This window comes from Balaenoptera acutorostrata, chromosome 1 (genome assembly GCF_949987535.1).
Source record: "Balaenoptera acutorostrata chromosome 1, mBalAcu1.1, whole genome shotgun sequence".
Taxonomy (NCBI): Eukaryota; Metazoa; Chordata; class Mammalia; order Artiodactyla; family Balaenopteridae; genus Balaenoptera; species Balaenoptera acutorostrata.
In genome coordinates this window covers 59,581,787-59,594,145 of record NC_080064.1, presented here as the reverse complement: position 1 = coordinate 59,594,145, position 12,359 = coordinate 59,581,787, and positions in this window count along the sequence as shown.

Here is a 12,359-nt window from a genome sequence, read left to right as displayed (position 1 = left end):
CAGTACTCTGTAATGGCCTATATGGGAAAAGAATCTAAAAAAGAGTAGATATATGTATAACTGATTCACTTTGCTCTACACCTGAAACTAACACAACATTGTAAATCAACTATACTCCAACAAAATTTTTTTTAAAAAGAAATATTGAAGTAAAATCTACAACTTGGTTTAGTCAATAAATAAATAAATAAAAATGAAAGCTGGAAAAGTCAAGGAAACATTCTCTCCTAGAGGCTTCAGAAGGAAAGCAACTCTGTAAAACCAATTTAGACTTCCGACCTCCAGAAACATAAGATAATAAGTTTGTGTTGTTTTAGTCACTAAGTGTGTGGTAATTAACAGCAGGAAATTAATATACCCCTTGAGAGCAGGAGTTTTTGGTTTATTGCTGCTCTATCTTGAATGGTACCAGAGTAACCACCCCAAAATATGCTTCTTTGAGTTAAAAGCCAGTAGAAACTGAACACCCAGGAAAAGTTCTAAAACCAGGGCACAAGATTCCCTTTTGCAAAGGAAATTTACATTTATGAAGGAAACTTACATTTATAAGTAAGATGTCTTATTTTCCTATACCAGAAAGAGGAGGACTCTTTTAACTCTTATCAATGGAGAAGGCACCAAAAAAACTGGTTAACAAACTTTATTAAACAACTCTTGTTTACCATATTTTTCTGGCCGCCTTCCCCTAACTAGCCTCTCTCAGAAGCCCTTTATCCCTTTATCTTACCTAAGATGGTATAAAAACCCAGATTCTAACCACATTTTGGGTTGCTCATCTTTGGGTGCTCTCACGTGTACATTCACAATGCACATTGATAAACTTCTCTTTGTTTTTCACTTGTTAATCTGTCTTTGGCCTGATTATCAGGGCCCCAGCCAAGGAACTTAAAGTGGATAGAGGAAAAGACCTTTTTCCTCCCCTAGATTTCTGGCAATGAGAATGGGCTAGCTGGGACACCCCACTTGCTCTGGAGACTGCAGCTGAAATCCTGGACCCCTGACAAAGCTGGCCGAACGTAAAAATTCTTACCAAAGTCAGCCTCCCAGATTTCTATCTGCAGGGTCCAATCAAATGAGGGTGGTAAATGTCTCTTTGTCTTATCTTTTCCAAATTTAGATTAACAAGTGAAAAACATTTGTAGAAATTAGTTATTTGGATTTTTACTCATGTGAATTTGGTTCTGAGGGACTGATTATTCATCCTTTCCCTCCCAGGGACAGCTATTGCTTTCTTCTTTGTCTAGTTCTGTGTCCTGTGAGTTTGGCTTTCCTCCTGCCAGGGCATGCAGATTGTCATACCTGCAACTGCAGGCAGCCACCTGTCAGGGAGGTGGGGTGGGGGCCAAGAGTAAGTGGATGAAAAGACAGAAATGTGGGTTGCACTGCATTCACAGCTGTTGTCTTACCATTGCCAGTTCGCAGGGTTTGTTTGTCTAAGTCTTTCTTGCTTTTGGCTACCTTTGGATAGATCATGAGATCTATCATGAGAGCTGCTTCTTTTGTACCTTCTATGGCGATGCCTCTTGTGTCCTTGGTTATGCTATAAGAAAGCTAATGTTTTTGGCTTGAGCCACAATTGGAATAGTATATCTTTGTTTTAAAAAATCTCCAAGACCTAAAACAGTATCTGGAACATAGAAGGTGCTCAATAAATATTTATAGAGGGGTGAAATAGAGAGGACTTAACAATGAGATACCCCAAAGAGAGAACCAGAGGCCTTGTGAATTTTTATCCTTTACTGTATCAACAGTATATAGTTTTTTGTTGTTGTTTTTTTTTTTTTTTGCTTGACCAACTTAATCTAATGTGCTTTTCCAACAGGAGAGGTCATATGCCAGGGCATAACCAAAGACAAATAGGACTCATCTTTCTGCAGAGTCAGTTTGTCATGAAATTTTGGAGGAGAAAAATATGTATTTATATAAACAATCTATACTATGTGATAGGGTATATGAATATTTTACAAACTTCAAGGAAATTTGGTCCTTCAAGCCAGTAGCCTCTGGTTATGCCCACAAATGCTTAGAGGGTGAGTTCATTCTCATCCAACACTGAGACTATTTGGGTGGAGAGATTTGATAGGCACATATCTACTGGTAATGATGCAAAACACCTCAGTCATGCAGAACTGCTCTCCTAAGCTTTCCATGGTCACATTCTCTTCTCTTTCGTAAGAAGTTCCTGAGCACTTTCCTTTCCTTTGCTTCCAAAATCGATATGCATTTGTCCTCATTATTTTTTATTATTCTCCTAGCATTTTGCAAATCTAGCTTTACAATTACTTATATGACCTTTTACAAATCACTTTACCTCTTTGAGTTACAGTTTCTTCATTTGTAAACTAAGGAGTTTATACCAAGATATCTTTAAAGTCTATACCAAGTTTAAAATTCTATGATAATATGTTTTATAGTATTAACCAGCTGCTAGTAGTTGGCTTAGAGTAGCAAATAAGCCAACATTTATCACTTGACATCTGTCCCTCATCTTTAATTACAAGATATCAAGTAGTTATTTTTGCATTAAACAACCACCCTCAAAATCTAAAAGCTTAAAACAACAACCATTTATTTAGCTCCCAGTTCTGCAGTTCAATAATTTCAACTGGGCTCAAAAGGACAGTTTTTCTGATCTTACCTGATCTAGAATGGCCTTAGCTGAGATGACTTATCTCCATTTCATGCAGCTTCTCACCTTCCAGCAGGCTAGCCTGGGCTTTTTCTCATGGCAGAGTAAAGGCCCAAGACACAGCGTGGAATTGCATAATACTTATAGAGGGTTAGGCCTGGAACTGGCATACCTTCCCTTCTACTGCATTCTGTTGGTCTAAGGAAGTCACAGATCGGCCCAGACCCAAGGAGTGGGAAAATAGATTCCATCTCTTGATAGGAGGAGTTGCAAAGACACGTTGCATAGGGCATGGAAAAGGGAGAGAAATTGGGGTCATCACTGTCCTCAATCTTCCACATAGTTCAATGATTCTTTTCTTTCTTACCCCCAGCATCATAACTACTCTCCTTCTGAAGAGACAATAATAATAATAACTCACATTTATTAAGCACTTGTTGCCAGGCACTGTTCTGAGCACATTACATTAACAATTCATTTTCTTCTCACAAGAACTTGTTGAGGTAGTTATTATTGGTATATTACAATGAGAAAACACAGGCACAAAGAGAAAAATAATTTACAAGATCCTTTCCACCAGGAAAGAAAAGTTCTTAGAGGATAAGCCATGTGGTGTTGATGAGAATTAAGCCAGAATTGAACAGCTCTCCAGGTCATCTGAGGGCATAAACACCTTTCCATTCCTTTTCCACAAGATTCAAAGGCTAGAGCACTCAGGAGAATGAAGTTGTCCCACCATTGTTAAAGAGATATTTGTACATTTACAATCTCAGCCAATGATTTTAAAAAGGCAGATTTTAAAATCACCTTTAATAGAAAGAATTCCTCTGTATAAGTTTTCTCCATATCCCTATGGAATCTATTTTGTTTTAATTCCAGCAATCTTTATCAAGTGACAGTGATGCCAGACACTGGGGATATCAAGAACCATGGGGACTTTTAATTTAACATAACAAAATAAACTTCAACTAATTATGCAGTTCTAGAGGAAGCATCAGATAGGTAATTCTAGAGCATTCAGCCTTTCCTCAGAGCCACTAATGTCACTCAACGACCTCAACTTTTAAGCACACTCTAACTGATACGACCAAAGACATCTGCCTCTATGTCTGAACTATCTCTGATCTTCCTCTTAAGTTTTTTCTCCCCTGGTACAGCCATCTAAGCTCTATTGTACATGCCTTGCCTGTGCTAGCCCACAGACCCTATTCTAGTGTTTTCCAACGTTGCCTAATCTATCACATCAGACCTAATGAGTCTGAATCTGCAGAGAGGGAATCTGTATTTCTAACAAGTACTCCAGGTGATTCTTATGACTATGTAGGTTTGGTAAATGCTGCCTTATCTTTTATCTAGCATGATTTTAATTAGAATGATTAGTTTAATCTAGCATGATTATAGTCTAATTCTAATTGGCTTGACTGAATCCTAAAATCTGGATTCATGAAAATTGTTTTCCATGGCAAGAAGTAAACTTTGCCTGGGAACTTAGTCTCATCATTCATACTGGGTATAGCCTAATTGGGAGACAAGATCTGGAGCCTCCACCCATGATAATTAAAAGTGATGTAGAGAAGTACTATCTGGTATCCATTTGGGCCATACATGGGCTGTTGGAAGTAAACATTCTCTGGTGGAGAGAAAAGACTAAGACTGATAGATATGGGGGAAAAAAATGTGCTTTAAATATCTAAAATCTAGTTGCTATATCCTATACCAAGGCCATTTCAATTCTGACCTAATTGAGAATAAAAGCAATGAATTCTTGGGCTTTTACTAATAGGTTAGATAATTAATCTTTTTGAGTTTTAATTTCCTAACATGTAAAATGGGAAGCTTGTACTAGATATTCTCTAAGCTTTCTAAAGACTAGTGTCTTGGATTCTAGAGTCAGTTTAGTCAAATAAAATATGACAAGTCATTAGATGATTGAAATGTCTATTGAATTTATTATAGCTTTACTATACTGATCTGATTGGTTAATTCAATAATGACTAATAAAGCTATTTGTTTCTGTAAACACAGCTAATGTTTTCCACTTAATCCAAGTTTGGATATGGAGGAGAAGGGAAGAAGGAACTCCTAGTCCCTCCCTTTTCTCTTCACCTCTTCTCTTCCAAGAACCTCTGAAAGGGTCCAGTGGTCCAATGATTGGTTGGAGTAGTTGTCACCCATTCCAAAATAGAGAAATTCACTTAATGCCCTTCAGAGAAGAAATGGTGCCCCATTTCTTCTTTTACTCTATTTCAAATGTTAACTTTACTGATTCTTTCAAACCTAGAATCTTCTAGTTAGGAGTATCACAGCCATAATAATCTAAGATAGATCTTTTGAATGTAACAGTTAAAATTTAATTTCAGTGCAGTTGGAACCTTTCTAAATCAAGTTGTTAAAAGAAATTCCTAATTAAATATAACATCTCTAATTAATGAATGCAACAAATAATACATTAGGCACTCAAAAATGTGTCCTCATGCAAAAAAAATAAAACAGAAATTTGACTCAACAGTAGATAATTCAGGCAAAAACTGAAAGTGTTCATTCAGAAATATGAACATTACAGGTCAAAGTGATTTTTTAAGACCAAGATTCTTTGAATAATTGCCTCAACTGCACACAACCTGGACAGACATGATTAACTTAGCTAAAGAACGATTATGAGGAATTTATGTGGGAAAAAATTACTTGCAAATCTGATTAAATGTGAATTTCTGCATTTACAATTAATGCCAGGAAAAGACATTGTAGCAGTCTCATGGAATATCTCACAGCTCTAGTGCACATTTTTGTGCCGTTATCAGCAGTTGCAAACTAATCGACAGAGCTTGCATGGTAAGCAATTAGAATCTAGTAATCTCCTTTTTTTCCCACTCAGCGTTTTTTTTTTTTTTTTTTTTTTTTTTTTTTTGGTGTGCGAGATAAGCAGAGTCTGGAAATAAATAACTCAACAAGTCTGATTTGGGCATCTTCAGTGGATTCTTTTCTGATATTTCACCTTTTCATAATTATATTTGATGTCTTATTAAATGTTTGGCCAAATTTTTAATTATAAAATATCATTAAAGCCCTATAACTTATGCACAACTTTACCACTTTATCTTTGTGCATGGCTTTTTTTCTTCTCTTCCCCTGTGTGCCCTTTTACTGTTCTGCTGATTACATAGAAGTATCTTCTGAGAAGCAAGTTAAAACCTGACAGAGGTTTTCAATCTGACATCTCATTTTACAAACTTGATTGGAATTCAGGGTATTGAATCATGGCTTGAATAGCTTGGCTTGAGCTAAAGCCTTATATTCCACAAATATTCTAAAAAGCAATCTGCTCGCCCATTTTCTGCAGTGGGCCAAGGCCATTTGATTAGAAAATATCTGCTTTTTTGAAGAGGCAGCTTTAGAAGAAACCCTTTGAGAAATGGAAATTCTCTTCATAAACCATAACAATGCCATCCTCATCAGATATAGATACTTGAAAATGAAGTCACCTATTTCTTTTTTTCAGCTATGCTCCCAGAGTCATTTTGCTGATAGTGAATTAGCCTTGAGAAGGATGAGATGTTGTTCATTCATCTCTTCATTCATTTCTAGGCATTGTTCTAGATCCTAGAGACATATACAAAGATCCTGCTGCTGTGGACATGAGCCACAATTGTCTGCTGCCTCTTTTTTTTTTTTTTCTCTTTACATTGACGATCACAGAACTGCATTTGTCATATTGTGAAGTAAGTACTGAGTAATACTCAAGTGGATACATGACTAGCTTCTCACTTCTTTGAATTTAGGGAGTACTGCTGTTCATTTGTTTAAATTTGAAGGCAAAAAAACTTGAAGTTGTCATAGAAGATTAGTATTAAAACTTTAGAAAAAATGTACTGAGCACTTAACCTATTGTTATTATTACATACCAACCTCAGGTGTGCTTGAGAATAAATGTGTTGGCCATTTTGACTGATGGGTATTAGGGCAGTGGGCAGAAGGCCCATTTATCCAAAATAACCCCCTTGACAATCAACCCTAGTACAGAAAATTTGCACTGTTCATTTATCCATTCATTTATTCACTCATTAGTACCTGCTATGTGCTCTGCATTGTGTACACAATGGGGTTAAAAGACTAAATAAAACACCCTAGTCCTGATATCGAGATGCTCACAGACTGGTTAGAGGAAGAGATGAATAAATTGCCAATTATAACATAACAAGTGCTATAACAAAGGAAGTATAAGGCTATGAGGTAACATATCATATGTTGTGTATTTTTTGGATTACATTGTCTACCCTAATTAAATAAAGCATCTCAATTAAATGAATATAAAAATACTACATTAGGTACTCAAAACTTGATCTCATGCAAACTGGGATGAAGTTTAATGAAGGAAGGGACTTTGTCATTTTCTTCACTGCCATATATACAACAAACAGTACATGACACTATTTGTATCTTATGTCTTAACAGAAAAGTCTTTCTTAAGTTTCTTGCCTCCTGCATTATTTGACTTCCAATACCACCATATCATATGTAATGCCTTCAGTCATGAAACTCCATAATCTCATTTTCCCACTTCTAAAAATGCACAACAGAAACTCCCCACCACTGTTCTGTATGTCGCTCAGGCAGTTCTCTGAAATTTATTTCAAAAAAAATGTATATTTATCAATCAGTGAACTTTAGCTCCCAAACAAAATTAAGTACTAAGGACCAGATTAACCCTCCTATTGAAATAATTTTTAAAAGAAACAACACTGTTCACGATACGGGACATCATCAATAAAAAAACAGTGACCACTAGACAAGGTAAGCCATCCAATTGCACCAGCTTAATGCTATGAAAGGATTCTAGGCTGTGATGCCCAGAAAGTGAATCTAGATAGAGCCTAGAAGATTCCAAGTTAAGGAGATGGAGCTGAGAATTGAGGAAAACAAGGTGACTAGAGTTCATACGAAGGAGTCCTGTAAAAAAGGAAGTCTACAGAGAGAGAATTCTGAAGCTCTGCAGAGTGTCCCCCTTGAATATTCAACTGAAATACTTATTAGTGCTTCTATGTGAGGAGATTACCCAAGGCCAAGAGAATCACCTGAGTAGATTAGAGGTCACAGTGCTAGTCACCCACACAGAGATGAGAATATAGTACCTATTCCCACCACCCAAACTAGAAAGTCTCATGATTCATGGAGAATTTGGTAGAATAATCAAAAGAGTCTTGAACTCAGTATTGGAGAGTAATACTGCATAATACAGTGTTGAGGGAAATTGGTCTTACACTGAGCACTGCTTCAATCCAAGCTAACAAATCTTAAAGACAAAACTCAAAAACCAAACTGTTTCCAAAAACAATGAGTCACAGAATAAAGCTCAATAATATTTAAAGGAATACAAATAAACCTAGCAAGCAATGAAGTAAAATTTAAAATGTCTGGAACCCACAGAAGGGAGTGGCAAGATACATTCAAAGTCCTGAAAGGGAAAAATCTGCAACCTAGGATACTCTACCCAGCAAGAGTATCATTTATAGTAGAAGGAGAGATAAAGAATTTCTCAGACAAGCAAAAACTAAAGGAATACAGCAATACTAAACCTATCCTAAAAAAAAATATTAAAAGACCTTCTCAAAATAGAAAAGAAGCAAGAATCTATAGGAAAGAGAAAATCACAGTTGGAAAGTAAATCACTTAAATAAGCCAGTATATGGATTTTCTTTTTAATCAAAAAAATTTCTTGAAAGTGATGATAACCAAAATGAACAGAAAAAGGATAAACATGAGGATGTAAAAGAGGAAATCAAAGTTATAAAATGAGGGGGAGGAGAGTAAGAAAATGTAAATTTTTTTTTTTTTAGAATGTGTTTGAGCCTATATGACTCTTAGTCTAAAACAAGTAGCTATAGTAATGGGTTAGCATACTTGAAAAACAGGGTGACCACAAATCAAAAACATACAATAGATTAAAAAAAACCAAAAAGAAGAGAACACAAGCATAATAAAAGAGAAAATCATCAAACCACAAAAAGAAAAAGAAAGAAACAAAGAAGAAATACAAAATCAACTGGAAAACAAGGTTTAAAATGGCAATAAATACATATCCATCAATAATTACCTTAAATGTCAACGGACTAAATGTTCCAATCAAAAGACATAGAGTGGCAGATTGTATAAAGAAATTAAAAACTAAGAGCCTACAATATGTCACCTACAAGAGACCCACTTTAAGGCAAAGGACACACATAGATTGAAATAAAGGGAATGGAAAAAGATATTTCATGCAAACGGAAATGACAAGAAAGTGGGGGTCACAATACTCATATCAGACAAAATAGACATTAAAACAAAGGTCATAAAGCAAGATAAAGAAGGACACTATATAATGGTAAAAGGATCAATACAAGAAGAGGATACTACACTGGTCAACATATATGCACCCAATATAGGAGCACCCAAATACATAAAACAAATACTAACAGACATAATGGGAGAAATTGATAGGAAACAATAGTAGTAGGAGACTTTAACACCCCACTCACATCAATGGACAGAAAATCAATGAGGCAACAGAGATCCTAAATGACACAATAGAACAGTTAGACATAATTGATATTTCTCAGGACATTACATCCAAAAAAGCAGAATACACATTCTTTTCAAATGCACATGGAACATTCTCTAGGAATGATCACATACTAGGGACGAAACAAGCTTCAACAAATTTCAGAGTATATAAATTATTTCAAGCATCTTTTATGACTACAACATCATGAAACTAGAAGTCAACCACAGAAAAAGACATGAGAAAAAATAAATAAAATGGCATCCAATCAAAAATTACCAAGCATGCAAAGATGCAGAAAAATATAACCCATAATTAAGACAAAAATCAGTCAATTGGCACCAACCCAGAACTGAGACATATCTTGTAATTAGCAGACAGGTACATTAAAACATACAGAAAGTTAAGCAAAGGTATGGGAAATATAAAAAAGAACCAAATAGAAATTCTAGAGATGAAAACTACAATGTCTGATATGAAAAATAAACTAGATGGGATTAACAACAACAAAAAAACTTGATTTAATTCAAAAGAAGGCAGAAAAAAGGGAGAAAAAGGAGAACAAAGAACAGAAGAAGTGAACAAAAGACAAATAACAAGATGATAGACTCACATTTAACTACATCATTATTTACATTAAATGTAAATGGTCTGGTGGCTTCCCTGTTGGCACAGTGGTTAAGAATCTGCCTGCCAATGCAGGGGACACGGGTTCGAGCCCTGGTCCGGGAAGATTCCACATGCCGCGGAGCAACTAAGCCCATGCACCATAACTACTGAGCCTGCACTCTAGAGCCCGCGTGCCACAACTACTGAAGCCTGCGCACCTAGAGCCCATGCTCCACAGCAAGAGAAGCCACCACAATGTGAAGCCTGTGTACCGCAACAAAGAATAGACCCCACTCGGTGCAACTAGAGAAAACCCACACGCAGCAACGAAGACCCAACACAGCCAAAAATAAATTTAAATTAAATTTTAAAAAAATGTAAATGGTCTACAAAATACTATATGATATCACATATATGGAATCTTAAAAAAATGATACAAATGAATCTATATACAAAACAGAAACAGACTCACAAACGTAGAAAACAAATGTATGGCGACCAAAGTGGAGAGGGAGAGGAGGGACAAATTAGGAGTATAGGATTAGCAGGTGTAAACTACTATACATAAAATAGATAAGCAACAATGATTTACTGTATAGCACAGGGAATTGTATCCAATATCTTGGAATACCTATAATGGAATACAATCTGCCAAAAAAAAAATAAACCTCAAACTAATACAATATTGTAAATCAACTATACTTCAATTTCTTTTTAAAGTATATAGTCTACATAGCCCAATTAAAAGGCACATACTGTCAGATTGGATAAAAGAGCAAAATCAAATCATATTTGACCAGCAAGAACTACAGTTTAAACATAAAGACACAAATAGGTTGAAGATAAAAAGATATTTCTTTGAGAAGATCAATGAATCTGATAAACCTCTAACTAGACCTACCAGTAAAACAAAAAAAAGGAAAAAAGGTGCAATTACACAGTACTAGAAATGGGAGATGCAACATAACTACAAATTCTATAGATACTAAAGAGATAATATGGAATTATTATGAACAACTTTATGCCACTGTATTCACTAACCTCGGTGAAATGAACATATTCTTAAAAGGCACAAATTAACATATCTCATGAAATGAATATCTCAAATGAAATAGATAACCTAGAGTCATATATCAACTAAAGAAATAGAATTTGTAGTTAAAACTCTTTCAAAAAAACAAAGCTCCAGGCTTAAATGGTGTCACTGGTGAACTCTACCAAACGTTTAAGGAAGAAATAATAGTAAATCTGTACAAAGTCTTCCAATAAAGTTAAGAGCTGGTAACAATTTCCAATTTGTACTTTGAATCCATCATTACCTTGATATCAAAACCAGACAAAAGCATTACAAGAAAAAAAAACAAAACACTATAGACCAATATCGTACATGAACACAAAGGCAAAAACTCTTAAAATTTTAGCAAATAGAATCTAAAAGTTGATAAAATATGTTTCTGGTTTATCCCAAAAATGCAAAATTGGTTTAATATTCTAAATAAATCAATGTAATTCACCATATTAACAAACTAATAAACAATATCCATATGATCATCTTAATGGATACAGAAAAAGTATTTGACATAATCTAACATCCATTCCTGATTTAAAGCCTTCAACAAGTAGGAAATTTTCTCAACCTGATGAAGGATGTCTGAAAAAGCCTACAGTTAACATCATCCTTTGTAGTGAAAGACTCAATACTTTCTCCTTAAGATCAGGAACAAGACAAGGATATCCTTTCTTGCCACTTCTATTCAGCATTGTCCTGAAGTTCTAGCAGTGCAATAAGGCAAGACAATAAAAGAAATAAAAGGCATCTAGATTGGAAATGAAGAAGTAAAACTCTCTTTATTCATAGCAACATGATCTTTATGTAGAAAACATGATGGCTTATTTTAAAAACCTACTTGGACTATTAATGAGTTTAGAAAGATTGCAGGATACAAGATCAATATACAAAAATCAAATTTATTTCTATACACTAGCATCAACAAGCAGAAGTTCATGTTAATAAAACAGTACCATATGCAATAGCATAAAATGTTTAATCACTACTTACTAAGTGCTGGGCTTTACGACAAAGTGACAAATAAACAGGGGCACTGTCCTCAAGATGCTAAGTGGGGAAACATAAAAACAAATAATACACTCTGATAAGTAAAGGAATAGAGTTAAAGTGTAGACATTCGGTTGAATATTCCTAACAACTTTCTCTTGTTAGGAAACCTATTCTCCCATTGTCTGAGAATAACTCATAAGCAATCCATTAATTCCATAAACTGGATCAGCACAGCCAGAATTCCTAATGCTATTAGAATAGCTCCTTTTTCTGATGTCCATGTGCCTGAAGTTAAGAGGATAAGTCTTCCTAATCCACATGTGAGGTTCTTTTGTCTAATAAACCAATTCTCTGGCCCAGAGGTGGGGGGGGGAAGTCTATTCTAAAAGATTCAGTTGCCTTTTCTTTTTTCTTTTTTTTTTTTTTTTTGCATTTATACCAACTGGCAGAACCTGAGAACTTAAAAGTGTACTGAGGCCTTCAATAGCTGAGGCACCATAATCCAATGAGGCTGGCCCAGAACC